General features: G+C 36.7%; 1 long non-coding RNA gene across 1 annotated transcript in view; it reads right to left on the bottom strand.

The window, feature by feature from the left end:
• LOC143751924 (uncharacterized) overlaps positions 1–14,428 on the bottom strand; it is a 161,868-nt gene that overhangs the window by 95,247 nt on the left and 52,193 nt on the right. The gene's annotated exons all lie outside the window — the stretch shown is intronic.

Here is a 14,428-nt window from a genome sequence, read left to right on the forward strand (position 1 = left end):
GTCAAAAACTGCACCATTAAACTAAGATCTTACATTAGGAAGTTAAATGTTTTCAACCAACTTATTGAGCATATTAAGGCAGGATAACCAGTGGTGCCCCTCTGAAAAACTAGCACATGATGCCCCAAGTTACATTCCACATTTACTTCAATAAATGCTTTGAAAATGTTCAGCTTAAGTAAAATAACACTTTTTGGATTCTGCATCAAAGTCAGGGCATCGAATCAGGAGTAAGGCCCATCAAACTCATCAAAACACCGAGTAAAATTGCTTTAGCGGTAAGAAAACGGACTATATCGATGACCCTTGCTTTCTAACTACTTCTACCCGTTCTTCTGATGCACACAAGTTCACCATAGCCGTCAGTGAGCCCGGCGCACAGTCATTTCAATGAACTCTGCATAGTCATCCTTCAGAGTGTTGCTCTGAGCACCATTTCAAGCTTTTCCCACCTCAGCCCTGGATGTGGCCTCCATAGACCCTTGTGCATTCATGTGTTTACTAAGAGAGAAACCGCAGCATCCACAACAGGAAGGTGCATCTTACCAGCCTCTGTTTGGGGAAGTGGAGGTGTTGATGGGGGTGGAAGAGTAACCACAGACCATTTAAATCGGCCCAGTGAGCCTCCGAAATTGCCTTTGGGGTGGAGCAATTGCAATGTTCTAGATCATTAGGTCAAATAAGTCATGGAGAAATTCCAGTTAGAGAGGGTAAATTTGTGGACATTTTGACAAAACTGTATATCGTGGTCTGGTTTCTAAAGATGGGCCAGAGAGTGGGTTTTGCCTAAAATTGCTCCCGACCGTGAGGACTGAGTTAATGACCTCATAGCTCTCCTGTCTTTTCAGATGGCAGCCTGAGCTTCCAAACAATTTATATTGGTGTGACCAATGTGGATTGCAATACATTAGCCAATTTGATACTGAACAGGTCCACATGCTCTTCAAAATAAAAAACAGCCTGGTGTCTTGTGACCATTTAAAAAATCTCACACCTTCATACATCATGCAAGAAGTGACTCACTGGCCGCTGGTAAAATACCAGTCGGATTTCTGCTATTGAGTAGTTTGTCAGACCGCTGTGGTTTCACCGTATAGTCAGCCTCAAAAATTACTATCGCTACTACTAAAGAGTATAGTCATTTAGCTTGCGCATTTGTTGAATAACGGTCTGTCGATAGGGTCTAGGTACTCGTTTTTGGGGTTGTAAAAAGAATAGAGAAACTAAACTTAAAATCTTGGTACTATGTGAAAACTATGTGAAAAAAAGGGAATGTCGAATGATTCTCATGCTAAACATGGCCAAAGTTTCAAAAAATGAATTGGACGTATCACGGAGTATTTAATATGTGCCAAATATACTCCATTAGGATTCGTAGGCCTATAAGTTTCAGAAAGTTTTTTTCGAGTATCGGCCGGTATGACGGGCGGAATTCCTTGTATGGGCACTTCTCCCGGAAGAGCGCGTACACACATCAACCGGAGCGAGAGCAAGAGCAACGCCCATCAATGTGCTTCGTTCGAGTTACGGAAGACGTCGACAGCACTGTCATTTTGTTTTTAGACCACCAATCAACAATGTCACCAAAGAAGTGTGTTTTTGGTTGTGAGGGAAAGATAACCGTGTTCAGCTTCCCAAAGAACCCAGCGTTAGGGGAACAGTGGATGCAGTTAGTTGTTCAGAGGGAAGCAAAAGAGTTGTGCAAGTGTGTTTGTTTGTTCCCGGCATTTCGGTGACAAATGTTTTATAAACAAGGCCCAGTTCGATGCTGGATTTGCAAATCGTTTGAAAATGAAAGATGGAGCAGTCCCAGCGCTAAAATATCCCCGTCGTGAGACGGAATTGCAGGCGATAAGTAACATCAAATGGCTGTTTTGTTGGCAATTTGCGTGTAAGGGCATAGTACTTACATAGTACTTAATTTAAAAAAAAAAGTTTTACTGCTTCTGTTAAATTTCTGAGATATGATCTGAAACACATGAAATTCAAACTTTGCCAAGTTGTTTTTTTTTTTTTTTTGCATGACTGCATATCTACAACACTGAGCAATTCATATGGTGCTTCTAATCTACCATTCCTAAACTTCAAATGCATTCACATATACATGCCTAGACATATAATATCAGTCACCACACAAACAAATGTAACACAGCAAGTGCTGTCCACCTCAGACCACACAAGTTCAGTGTATACTGCCTTATCAGGCAGAAAGCAAGCACCCAGGGTCTATCAGCACAGTGTACATGTCCATAGCGTACACCCTAAAGACCCCGTTGCCTGTCTGACCACGTCTGCGGTGTGTCACAGCACGTGAAAACACTTTTCCATGACAGGTAATGTGTTTCCAGTTAAACCCCCGTCCACTTAGCGAAGGGTGGAAATGAATCAGCTCACGAAAGCATCACCTCACAGTTTAGAGCAGCAGCGGCTTCATCTAACAGACATTCAAGGTGTGGCGTGGAGCCCGCTCAGCGCCCTGGGTAAAGGACCCACATTGCCAACTGTTAATAGGCTTAAGCCCGAGCCCATTGTCTTTCATCAAGGCGGTGGGTCTACTTGTCCATACTGGTCCGCCAGACCAACAGTTTTCACACTTATGTATAGTTGGAAAGAAATGGAGCAGATGTGGCTTTCATCTCCCCTGACAAAGTTTCTCTAGAAATACAAACTCAAAAAAAAAGTTAAATTCTCTGAGGCAGGGTATGATCCATTTTTTACAGTGGGCTCACCGCGTTCGCAATGAAACAACGACCCTACTGTTTGGCATTGCAGCCCATATTTATTTTCAATCCATCCTTTCTTCTTTCTCTCATCTTTTAATTAATTTTTTATCCCCTGCGTGCGACTGCAGCCCTCCGCTAGCCTGGCCTCCTGTCGGGACGTTATATTATTCTCAAGCGTAAATGAAGACAAAGAATTTTTCAAATCACCTCCAGTCAAGCACCATGATTTGTTTTATTCATCCTCATCCAACCCCCTTTTTTCCCCCATATCCTCTTGCATGTGTTGCCTTGTGTGAAGCCCTTCTCTGCTGTTTGTCCCACATGAGGGCTGTAACTTTCATGCCACTTTAGCATGCGAGTTCACTGCTGGCGATCTCCCTCTAGGTTAACATCTCCTTTGGTCTGGGGGCAAGTGCCCCGTCTGCCAGCAACTTCATCTCCAGCAACACCACCAGCCTTTTTTTAAGGACGAAATTTAAATCACCTGCGATTAGAAGGTGTCTATTAAAGGCATCCACACAAGATGTAATTATTTCTTTCACTCAGACTTTTTAATTAACAGTGCAGTGTGTCCACATGTGCTTATTAATATCTCAGCAGCTCTTCGTTTTATTCAAGTTAAGCTTCCAGGCGACTTATACACATCATAATGTAGGGAGGAAGTAAGCAGTGCTACTTTTTATTGAAGTTCCTATTCTCTAAGAAAGGATAAATGAGATGGAGGTGAAAGTTTATGTTGAATTATATTTCAGGATGTCTGCTATCAACTGAAATTAGACAGAAAAAAATGATAGGGCCATAAACATGATTAAAAAAAACAACAACAACAAAAAAAAACATTTTTTTTAAATATATATTTTAAATGTATTTTATTCCGAAGCTGAATTTTCAGCATCATTACTCCAGTCTTCATTGTCACATGATGCTTCATAAATCATTCAAAATATGCTGATTTGGTGCTCAGAAACTTATTATCAATGTTGAAATCAGTTGTGCTGCTTCATATTTTTGTGGAAACCTTGATTTTTTTTCAGGATTCTTTAAATAGAAAGTTCAAAAGAACATAATTTATTTGAAATAGAATTTTTCTGTAACAAGGTAAAGTCTTTAGTGTCACTTTTTATCAATTCAATGTCTTTGCTGGCTTTTTTTTAATCTATCTGACCTCAAACTTTTGCACCTGACACCAATTTATTTTTTTATTTTGCTGCACATTATTCATATTTTCAAAAACTACACAGGAAAAGTTAATACTCAGTATATTTGAACATAAATAACTTAATTTAGAAAAGCATTTTCTTTTAATAAGTGGCCACGCTTGGTTTAGGGTGGAAATGCTTAATTTAATAATTCATGATTCATATTTAGCCAAATAAATTTACATGATTTTTACATTTATATTCCACCAACATGCTAAATATTTTTTTAATTTGAATAAAGTTGCATTGACATAAAAGTAATCTTGCATGCCATGTAGAACGTTTGACAATTTTTGACAATATTTGCATAAAAAAAGACCTCATCTGCAGCTGCGCATAACAAGGCCTTTATAATAATGTAGAAACTTGTCAAAAATTGTGCACGGTTTGCTAGATTAAGCGAGTGACATCTTCCCCAACTCTCCCCCCTACTGTTCCAGCTCTTGAAAACATTGTTTTCACTTTCAGGGAGTTGCACTACTGTGGCCATTGTACAGCGTCAGTCCCCCGTAATACACTTGTGTTATCAGCCCATACAAGAGTTTGTAAACTTGACCTTGACTTGACATTTAAAGCCCTTTCTTTAGGTCTGGACTTGTTTTCAATTACTGCACCCTGTAAAACCCCCCCAAAGTACCATCAAAAGGGTCTCCGATGTATATTTCTGAGGTTGCTCGGCCTGCTTGACACATACAGAACGTAAAACAGGAACAGATTTCTCAACCTCGATAGCAGCAAAGACACCAGCGCTGAGAGGAAAATGTACTTCACTGTACCAAATCAACACGCTCATGTCACCCACATGGGAAATGAACACTTTTGTTCAGTTTAGCTACTTCGTTCAGAGCAGAGCTGTAATTAACTCTTTGATTGGACATTAATTGTGAACAAAACTGAAATGTCTAATTCCTTAATGGCTTGCTCATACAATATTCTCTGTATTATAAGCCAAGCTGTCTTCCGTAATTAGCGCACAAAAAAAAGCTCAGCGACATTGTGTGAAGAGTAGTTTGAGATCTAACGACTGAGATTACTGACCCGATTTATCGCTAACTGATGAATTATTCCCCATTATCTGCTACTCGCTAATTGTAAAGTTTATTTAAACAAATTAACTAATTGCTCTCTCTGTTTTTCAGCTGCTGGAGGGATGATAAAATGTAAATGAGAGAGTCATTACCAATTCTTGGCATCTATGCAGCGCTTCATGGCCTTCTCAAAACTGCTTTTTATTGTGTATGACTAATGCACTCTTATAATTTATCTTTCCTGATCATATTAAAGTTCATTGATTCCAGACCCTGATTGCGAGGCCGGACTGGCAACTGTTATAAATGTATCTGAAAGTGACCAATCAAGAGAAATGTACTGCCATACTTCCATCAGCGTAAAGGTTGTGTGTCTCACGGCAAAGTGAAAATGGCAGACACCTTCTACAGGGAAGGGAACAGACCTTTTGTGCACAACTGACCTAAAGGTTGATGAATTTGTTTCCTTGTTTTTCCTCATCTGTGCTACTGCTTGGAAACAGATATTGCTGGATCCGAAGAGGTTTTGTTTTATGCATAGATGTGTTTTAATTCAAGCTGAAATTACAGAATCTGATTTCCAAATGCCGTTTTCTTGCCTTTTGAAACGGGGCATATCAAAAGGGTTGTCATTTTGTTTTAAACAGCCAATTAGCTTTAATTACGTCACATCTATGAATTAAGATTTGCTATGCTAGAAGTACAGTATATTCTCAGAACATTTGATTGGACTAAAAGCTTTGTAGTGCAAGATGATTCATCAATATTTTTTCAGAAAAGAAAGACTGAAAGGTTGTTATGTGTACACATTTAAAATCAAATGGATCTGAATTTAACACACCACCCTTCAAAAGTCTGAGGTCACTAAGATTTTTTCAAAGACATTAGTACTTTTATTCAGAAAGAATTGCAATTGATCTAAAGTGACAATCACGACATTTAATGTATAATATCACAATCGATTTCTATTCCAAATAAATGCTGTTATTGGGGGGGGGACAATTGTTTTCAACATTGATAATAATGAAAAATTTTCTTGAGCACCACATCAACATATACGTATATTATTTCATTTATAATATTACATGTTTTGGAAAGATGATGTGACACTTAAGTCTGGAGTTATGGCTCTTTAATTTGTAATATATTTTTACAATATTTTTACTGTCATTTTAATTTTATGAATTAAGAAATACAAAACTAAAATTAAATACAAATTCAATATTTTAAATTAAAAAATATATATATATTAATTGTGCCATGTTCCAGGTTGTTGTATCAATGTATTTAGAGAAAATAAAAGAAAAATGGGCAATAAAATAAATATCACTATAAGGCAAAAACTTTTAATTAAATTATTTTACTAAATTTTTAATTTTTAATAAAAATGTATCTTTAAAAAAAAGTGTGATGCAAAAAGTGCATGTTTTCAAAATTAATTTTGAAAACATGCACTTTTTGCATCACATTTTTTTTTTTGTGAAAGACACCCTCAAAGCAAACAGACATGTACAAAAGTTTAACTTCACAGGGCCTTTAAATATCCAATGCCATGTTGGTGGGGGGGGGGGAGAGAAAAAGGTTTGCTCTATTCTACCACCTTACTCACATCTAAGCAGCCAAGAAGCATCCTAGAACATCAAGGTTTGTCCCAGAGGCCATGAAGATGCATAAATTAGATATAACATACTCCAAAGGTGACAAAATGATGTGTTTTACTGACACAGATCCACCTTTGCTCAGCTGGAGTGGATCATAAACATCTTGGGCATGCACACCCATCATTGGCCCACATCAAAATCTGTCAGTAGCACAAAAAAACAAAACAAAAAATGACAGTGGGCGCCTTGTTAAAATCATCCCAAGACCGAAAGAAAACAGCTGTTATGTAAAAGCATTATTCTGCATTGGCTGATTGTTAGCCGAGGGATGAGGTGTAAAGATCCCCATCGGATGGGAGAGCTCAGAGCAACATACACGATCAATATATCAATATGCATTTAAGGGGTCCGGGTTGGACCTCTAATCAGGATTACAGGGTGCCTGCACGGCATCACCCTCAACAAATCAATTAACAAATGATATGTACTCCATTGATATGTGTTCATCATGCAGCTTTATTTAAGATCGGCCCTGCAGCCTGTCACACGCCAGACCAGTCACGGGCCGTTTTGTCCCAGCTCAGCAAGCCCTTATCATCTGACGCCGCGCGTCTGTTTCATAGACTCCAGCCATGTTCCAAACAGCAGCATTTCCATGCTGTGCCTGCTGGTGTACAATCAGAGAATGTCAGCTTACATTGCGCATTGTTATTCAAATGCCGTCGAGACAATGGGGTTTGATTTCTGGATGCAGGGCCGTGAGGCCTATCTAATCCTCTCCGGGCCGTGTTACGGTTTTTCGTCCTGATTCACTCTACATCGTGACGAGAGTCAGATGGGACAAACTCAATGTCTCATCACCTCCCAGCAGCCCTTGCATATAGTCACAACAGTCCTGAGAATTAATTCTTGACTCGGTTTAAATTGGCTTAGCCTTTGAAAGCATTTAACACAGTCTGTTGCGTATGTTAAATACGGGAGGACTTTTGGAAGAGGGGCAAACGTGCAGAGGACACTGTTTGGTCAAGTTAAAAAAGAACAGCTGGACTTTTGTTTTTTACTCGTGAATTTTTTTTTTTTTTTTTTTTTTTACTTCCAAACAGGAAAAAAGTGAACGGAGGAGGACATGCAGATAATCCTCCCCATGCGGTCTAATCCCCGGCAGCTCGTCTGAATTTAGAGATAGGCCGAAGCAATAAGAATCCCGATTTCCGGGGAATATTCCGTATAATACGATAGATATCTAGGGTCTAATGCGAAATAAAATATCACCAGCAAACTAAACTAAATGGATTGATAGCTCATGATTGTGATTATGTGCAAAAACTTCATGGAAATTACTCTGGACAGAACTGCTTTGTAAGCACAATAAGTTGTAAAATGCGCTTCAATTTGTTTTTGTGCTGAAACTTTGTCTGCATATCTGTCATAACAAAAAAAAACTTTCATGCATCTTAAAGTCACCCATCTGCAAAATCAACATCAATGTCAAAACCACATTAGTGCACAAAGCATAACCTCTCACTAATATATATTTTTGCCTTTTTTTTTGTTTGTTTGTTTGTTTGTTTGCTTCCCAGAAATGGACCACAGTATTGCCCGTTTAAAAAGCCACTACAAACAAACCAAGCAATAAATCTATTGTCAGATTTGCATCTTTAGCTACAGTAAGTAGTAACGTTTTACTTGCCATAATAACTTGTAGATGCTTGTGGTCTTCTAGCATATGCCCATCCTTCAATTTCGTCTATGTGAAAACATAAAATTAAAATAAACATCCTCACTACTGGGTTGCTTTTAGGTGTGTACCACTGAGCATTTGCAAATAAACAAATTTTTATTTTATCTAAATAGTGCTATTTTAAATAATTCTATTATTTATCTACAATGCTATTATCTAAATAATGCTTTGTAATAATTTAATAATTTTATCTAACTAATGCTTTTCTGAACAGTTGAATACATACTGATGCACCAAAACTTTTATATCTCAATCAAGTTGTCTGGCTTCTTTTTTGATATTTGTTTTTTTGTTAAATTAAAGATGATTTGTATGGCTAGACTTAGAAAACAACTTTCAGACTGGTGAAAAAAAAAAAAAAACATTCATTCAAATAAATATTTGTTTAAATAAAAAATAAATATTTGATCAAATAAATAAACATTTAAATAAAAATAAACATTTTGTATATATACATAAACATTTATATAAATAAACAAATATATAAATAAATTTATTTATATAAATAAATAAATAAACAATGAGTGAATGAATGAAGCGAGCCACACATTTATTCAAATAAAAAAATAAAGTGCAATTAATCATTAGTAATCCAGTATGAAAAGCGCAAATGTTTAATGCAGTAATATTGTATGCAATAATTGGCTCTAACCACTATCTTCACTACCAGTCCAATGCCAATCCAATCACTCTTGACCAGATTAGTTTTGCTAAATAAATTTCCCCTAATATGAATTTCTTAGTAAAACTAAACTTTTAATTTAATAATAATCTAGCAATCACCCAACATATTACAACCATGACAACTGTCTCAAGTGGGTTTTATTTAACAGACCAACATAACCATAGTAGGCCAGACTTAGAAATGAATCTCTAAATAAATACCACAAATTAAATGTTGAGTCATGGACCTCCATTTCAACAAATAAATCAAAATGGTACAATAATATTTTATTATTTTTTCTGTTATCTGGTCTAATAACATCTGGTCTAATAAGCTAATTCTGATTTAAGTATAATACATGTGCATTCACTCACAAATAACCCCAACCGTAAACACAGATCAATACGTCCTAATCTAACATTTGAGATCTCACACAATGAATCAAGCAAGGACAAAAAAAAAAATGAAATAATTCTTAGACTGACCTTTGAGGGGCTCGCTGATCAAATCAGAATTCAGCACCGGCAAGGCGGAAACTTTATTTGCAGGTCAGGGTGAATACTATTAAATACCCCAACAAAAATGACCTTGACTTTTTGATGTTGTGGTGTAAAGGTCGAGAGCTTGGCTATCTTCAGTCTCTTGTGTGTAAATGTAGAAAGAGCATTAAAAACTGCAGAACTGAGGAAACAATGTAATGTTTTATCAGCATTATAAACAATGCAGTTCCTTTATAGTCTCTATGCCTTGCACAAAACATTGAATTCGTTTTAATAGAGGTCAGAGCAATCAAGAGGGAAATAATTTGAAGGGAATTATTGAAAGGGAGCTCATCTTTTGACCAAAAATCAACATTCTTTTTTTTCTGCAACATAATGTTTGGACTCGGTCTCACTGCTCACAGGGAGACTGAAGCAAAATTGCCTGTTTTCCCTACCGCCCACCCCGTCTATCTTCACCCCCAAAGCAAATGAGGCCCAGACAGGAATCAGCAGAGGAGATTCACACCGCATGAATCCGTAATACATCAACACCGGCAGCCATGCTGCTTCAGAAATTGCATTTTACACCTGTGTGAAAAAAAGGAGCCAGTGGTTATAAAATACCAAAACTGGGAGAGAGAAAAAACCTGATGGCATGGTTGCAGAATAATTCACAAATCCATTTTATGATAAATATCAAAAAAATCAAATAATAAAAACAACGCAATGTTTTTGGTATCCTATAGTCACTCATAAAATAGGGACACATTATTACAGATTGCTTTGGGATCATTCAAATATGTTGTATTATTTTATTATACATGTATATACACCGTTTTTATATTTTATTCATCAAGGATGCATTAAATAAAAGCAAAAAAAATCTATTTCAAATAAATGCTGTTCTTTTGAATGTTCTATTCATCAAAGAGACCTATAGAAATGTGTCACGGTTTGAAAAGATATTAAGTAGCACAACTGTTTACTTTTCAACATTGATGATAATAAAAAAAATATATTTTCTGAGCACCAAATCAGCAAATTAGAATGATTTCTTAAGGATCATGTGACAGTGATGACTGGAGTAGTGATGCTGAAATTTAGTTTTGCCAAATAAATTACATTTTAAAATAGATTCAAATAGAAAATTCTAATAATTTTCACAATATTACTGTTTTTACTGTATTTTTAATCAAACAACTGCAGCCTTGGGGAGCATAAGAGCACCAATTCTCTCATTCAAATCCAACTAATTTAAAGTACTTTTTTTAACCAGCATCCCAGAGAGCTCTCCTCTAGTATATATTTCTTTCTTATTCAAACAGTACACCTTATCTATGACAGGTTTCAAAAGTAGACGGTCCATTATTATATACTAAATTCACTTTATTCACTATTAATTTTAGTTTTCAGTGAGATTTAATGTTTTAATAAAAAATAAAAAACAGATATTATAGATTATAGATTAAAAATATTGGCCATTTATCAGTAATATAACATCAGCATGTATGTAACATTATTGTATCAGCCAAAATTGGAGAGATTTAAAAAATGGACGATGTGTAAAATCTCCCAATAAAAGCCGCAAAAAAAAAGCTAGAAAACGCACACACAACACACAAGTTGGAATAGACTTAAAATGAAAAAAGATGCCTCCACCAGGCATTTAATCTTTTTTTTTTTAGCACATAATAAAACTTTTCACGTGAACATGCAAATGCATAACCGAATCATGCCTTACAGTTTTTTTCCAAATTCCCCCATCACTCTTATGTCCAGTTGGACTGGATTGTTTCTCATCTTGCATAACAGTGGCAGTGTTCAATATCCATATACATCTACATCTCCATTTAAACAATGAAACTCTCAGGTGAGTAACAGCAGCAAGACAGCAAGTCAATACGACTATGAAAGATCTCCAATAATCAACACAATTAAAGTCACGGCATCTCTGATACATCTGCCTATCTTTCTGACAGCTGCTGCTTTCAGTCACTGCATAACAACCCTAAAGTAAATCATCACTCCAAATAAAACCAGCATTATCAGTGAACAACACACTACTTTATCCAGACCTGCCCTTCATGCGTATTCAGAGAGAAACGGACAGCGGTTACCAGCACAGCATCCCACAGTCTTCACGCATTATCAATTGATAAAATGATGCTCATAAATCAAATTTGAGAGACAGAAATTCAAAACTTAAGATGTAACACATTAAGATGTAAGCAGACTGATGAAAATGATTAACGTGGTGGATTAAAATATTGACGTTTCTACAGAGTGGTTTGCCACTACAGAACAGGCCTCTTGGTTCAATTTCCTCACGAGATCCCTGTCAACGACTGTACGGCACTGTTATAGCAATCAATGCGAGTCTGGCCTACAAACGCAGAGCTGTATTTTCTATCCCTGTTGCCATTGAGCATCTGTTCAAAGTGAGCCATTATACGGCATCATGTATAAACATATTAGCAGGCGGAGAGGGGAAATAAATCTGCTTCCTTTTCACTTGCACACATTCTATTTCCATAATACGCTTTATTAGATTTTTTTTGTATGTGCACGTCTGAGTTTTAGGCGAAGATGACGTCCCCTCCAGCACAGACACTTGGAGAGGTCAGTCCCAGGTCAGGGCCAAATTGGCAATGTACTTAGGGGTACAAGCTTCACAGCTTGCAATTAATGCAAGAAAAATTCATTTATATAACATAGTGGGCGCTTTTCACAATCTTGAATATGGTGCATGCAGAGCTGGATTTGCAGAAAATACATTTGTTGAAAATAAATAAAACAATGGCAAAACGAACATGAAAAAATAGGTTCTTTTGCACACCTCTTAGATTTTTGATATTTAATAATAAAAAAATAAACTGTCAAATCAAGTGTAAATATTGCTATTTTTTCACTATTTTTCATATTTATTTTAACAATCTAATAAGGTGTGCATCATGCCTGACACCTACATGAACACTTCACCGTTGGTTTTATGACTAAGACATTCTCTTCAAATGCTATTGATGTTAGAAACTTGTATACCCATGTCATATGTAACTTTAGAGACGGTCCCTAAATTTGCAAATATCGAATATCCAATTTCAAGACAACTTTATGTCAGTATCTCACTGGGAATCGCTTAGTGTGAAACTTAGTGCGCGTTACGTTCATATTCTGAGTCCGCTTGCCAGTAGCCTATGAGCCTACATTCCCAATAAGGTGCGAGTTTGGTCTTTTATATCACTGTATTCAGTCCATTAAGCTACGTTAAGCATCGAGACGGCAGGGGAATCCTGGAGTATGAGATATTCAGGAAACCCCCAGTACTGCAACACAGCGCCGCCATATAAAGTTAAGGAAACTAAACAACCGAGAGAAATATATGTCTACCTCAGATGTAACGTTTGATTTATACGTCAGCATCGGGGAATAACATAGTCTTGTTAACGGTAGAGAAAGCTGCTTACATGTACACAAGTAACTGTGAAGACTTAAATGTAAACACAGCTTGTGTGTCTTCATTAGCTTTTCCATATATATATATATATATATACACACTGGCCCTGATAATCATCACAAATACTTACCGCTTGCTCCATTTTTGTAAATCCAGGTTGACTAACAGCAGATAGAGATTATGAATTGGTAATCTACTGCTATTCCTTCAGTTCCCGGATGTGAAATACGAAATAAAATGGACCGAAAATTGGTTATATTTTTAAACAGAAAGAACATTTTGGAAGTTAAATCGTAAAGGTAAACATGGATTATGGAATTTTGAATAATGAAAATGTGTTTTGAAATGTTTTAAATTGAAATATTTAAGCTAAAATATACAACCATGTTGAATTTCAGCCCATAAAAAAAACGCAAGCCCTAAAAAGTAGTGCAATTCAACAAGCTTTTTTGTTTCAAAAACATGTGGACTTCCATAAACACGCTTTCACTTTGAAAGTGTCTCGAAATACACAAGAAGCATTGTAATAAATGTCACCACATACTCGTTTTTCCAACGAGCCTGTTAGAAATGGCTTACTAACGCACAGAAAAACAAGTTGGGTGAGACTTCAGACATAATTCGAAATTATTTGTTAAATGTGTAATAAGCAAACATACTTGTTTAATATAATAAATATAAAGATACATCTACTAATTATACTAATTTGGTTGAAGCTCTATTTCAAAGCAAGCTTGACAGCGCATCAGACACATGTCAAATACGGACCTGTTTGATACTCGGAGATATTTTAACGTCTAATTAAGCTCATTAACAGCTGATTAGCGACTGCCTTGCCCGTGGCAAAATAGGGCCTCCCATCATTTGGCCGGCTTGAGTTAGTTGGCAGGGGAATAGGGCGTCCGGAGCTTAACAGGCCTGCTTTTGTCAACACTGACAAGCAACATGAGGAGGCCAATGCTGTTTTATTAATTAGTCCCTTTGAAAGTTGAGCCATGTGGCTACACACATTAAAAAATTTGTGAGGCTGCTCCCCGCATACACACTTCTCCATCTCCCTCCCTCTCTCTTTATTTCTCTATGAACGACTGATCATTACAGATGAGGCTTTCTTTCATAGCGTGACCTTTGTGAGTCTGCTTATTTCAAGCACCGCCCATGCTATGCCTAGATTTACCAGGCTTTCACTTTTAATTAAACGCAAATGAGAACGTTTGCTTTGATGAAAATGAGAAAAATCTTTATTTTCAACATGTAAACAATTAGCTTTGTTTTGCATCGTGCGGCCTGATGTTGACACTGTGAACCCGAGGCAAAGATGCTTTTGCTTTTGCCACGACTTGTTTATTTGCTGGAAAAAAAACAAATGATATGATCCCACATGTGAGATTACGTTTTGACGAGACATGTGCGGGGAGCGTTCGGTAGCAGACAAGCTCAGGATTACTTGCTAATGTTAAATCTACATATGGTACAAGCAAAAATCAGCTTTAATGGGTCAGTAAATCCAAACTAATAGAGATTATTTCTAAGCTG

This window comes from Siphateles boraxobius, unplaced genomic scaffold (assembly GCF_051911475.1).
Source record: "Siphateles boraxobius isolate OS27281-9 unplaced genomic scaffold, OSU_SipBor_1 26, whole genome shotgun sequence".
Classification (NCBI taxonomy): domain Eukaryota; kingdom Metazoa; phylum Chordata; class Actinopteri; order Cypriniformes; family Leuciscidae; genus Siphateles; species Siphateles boraxobius.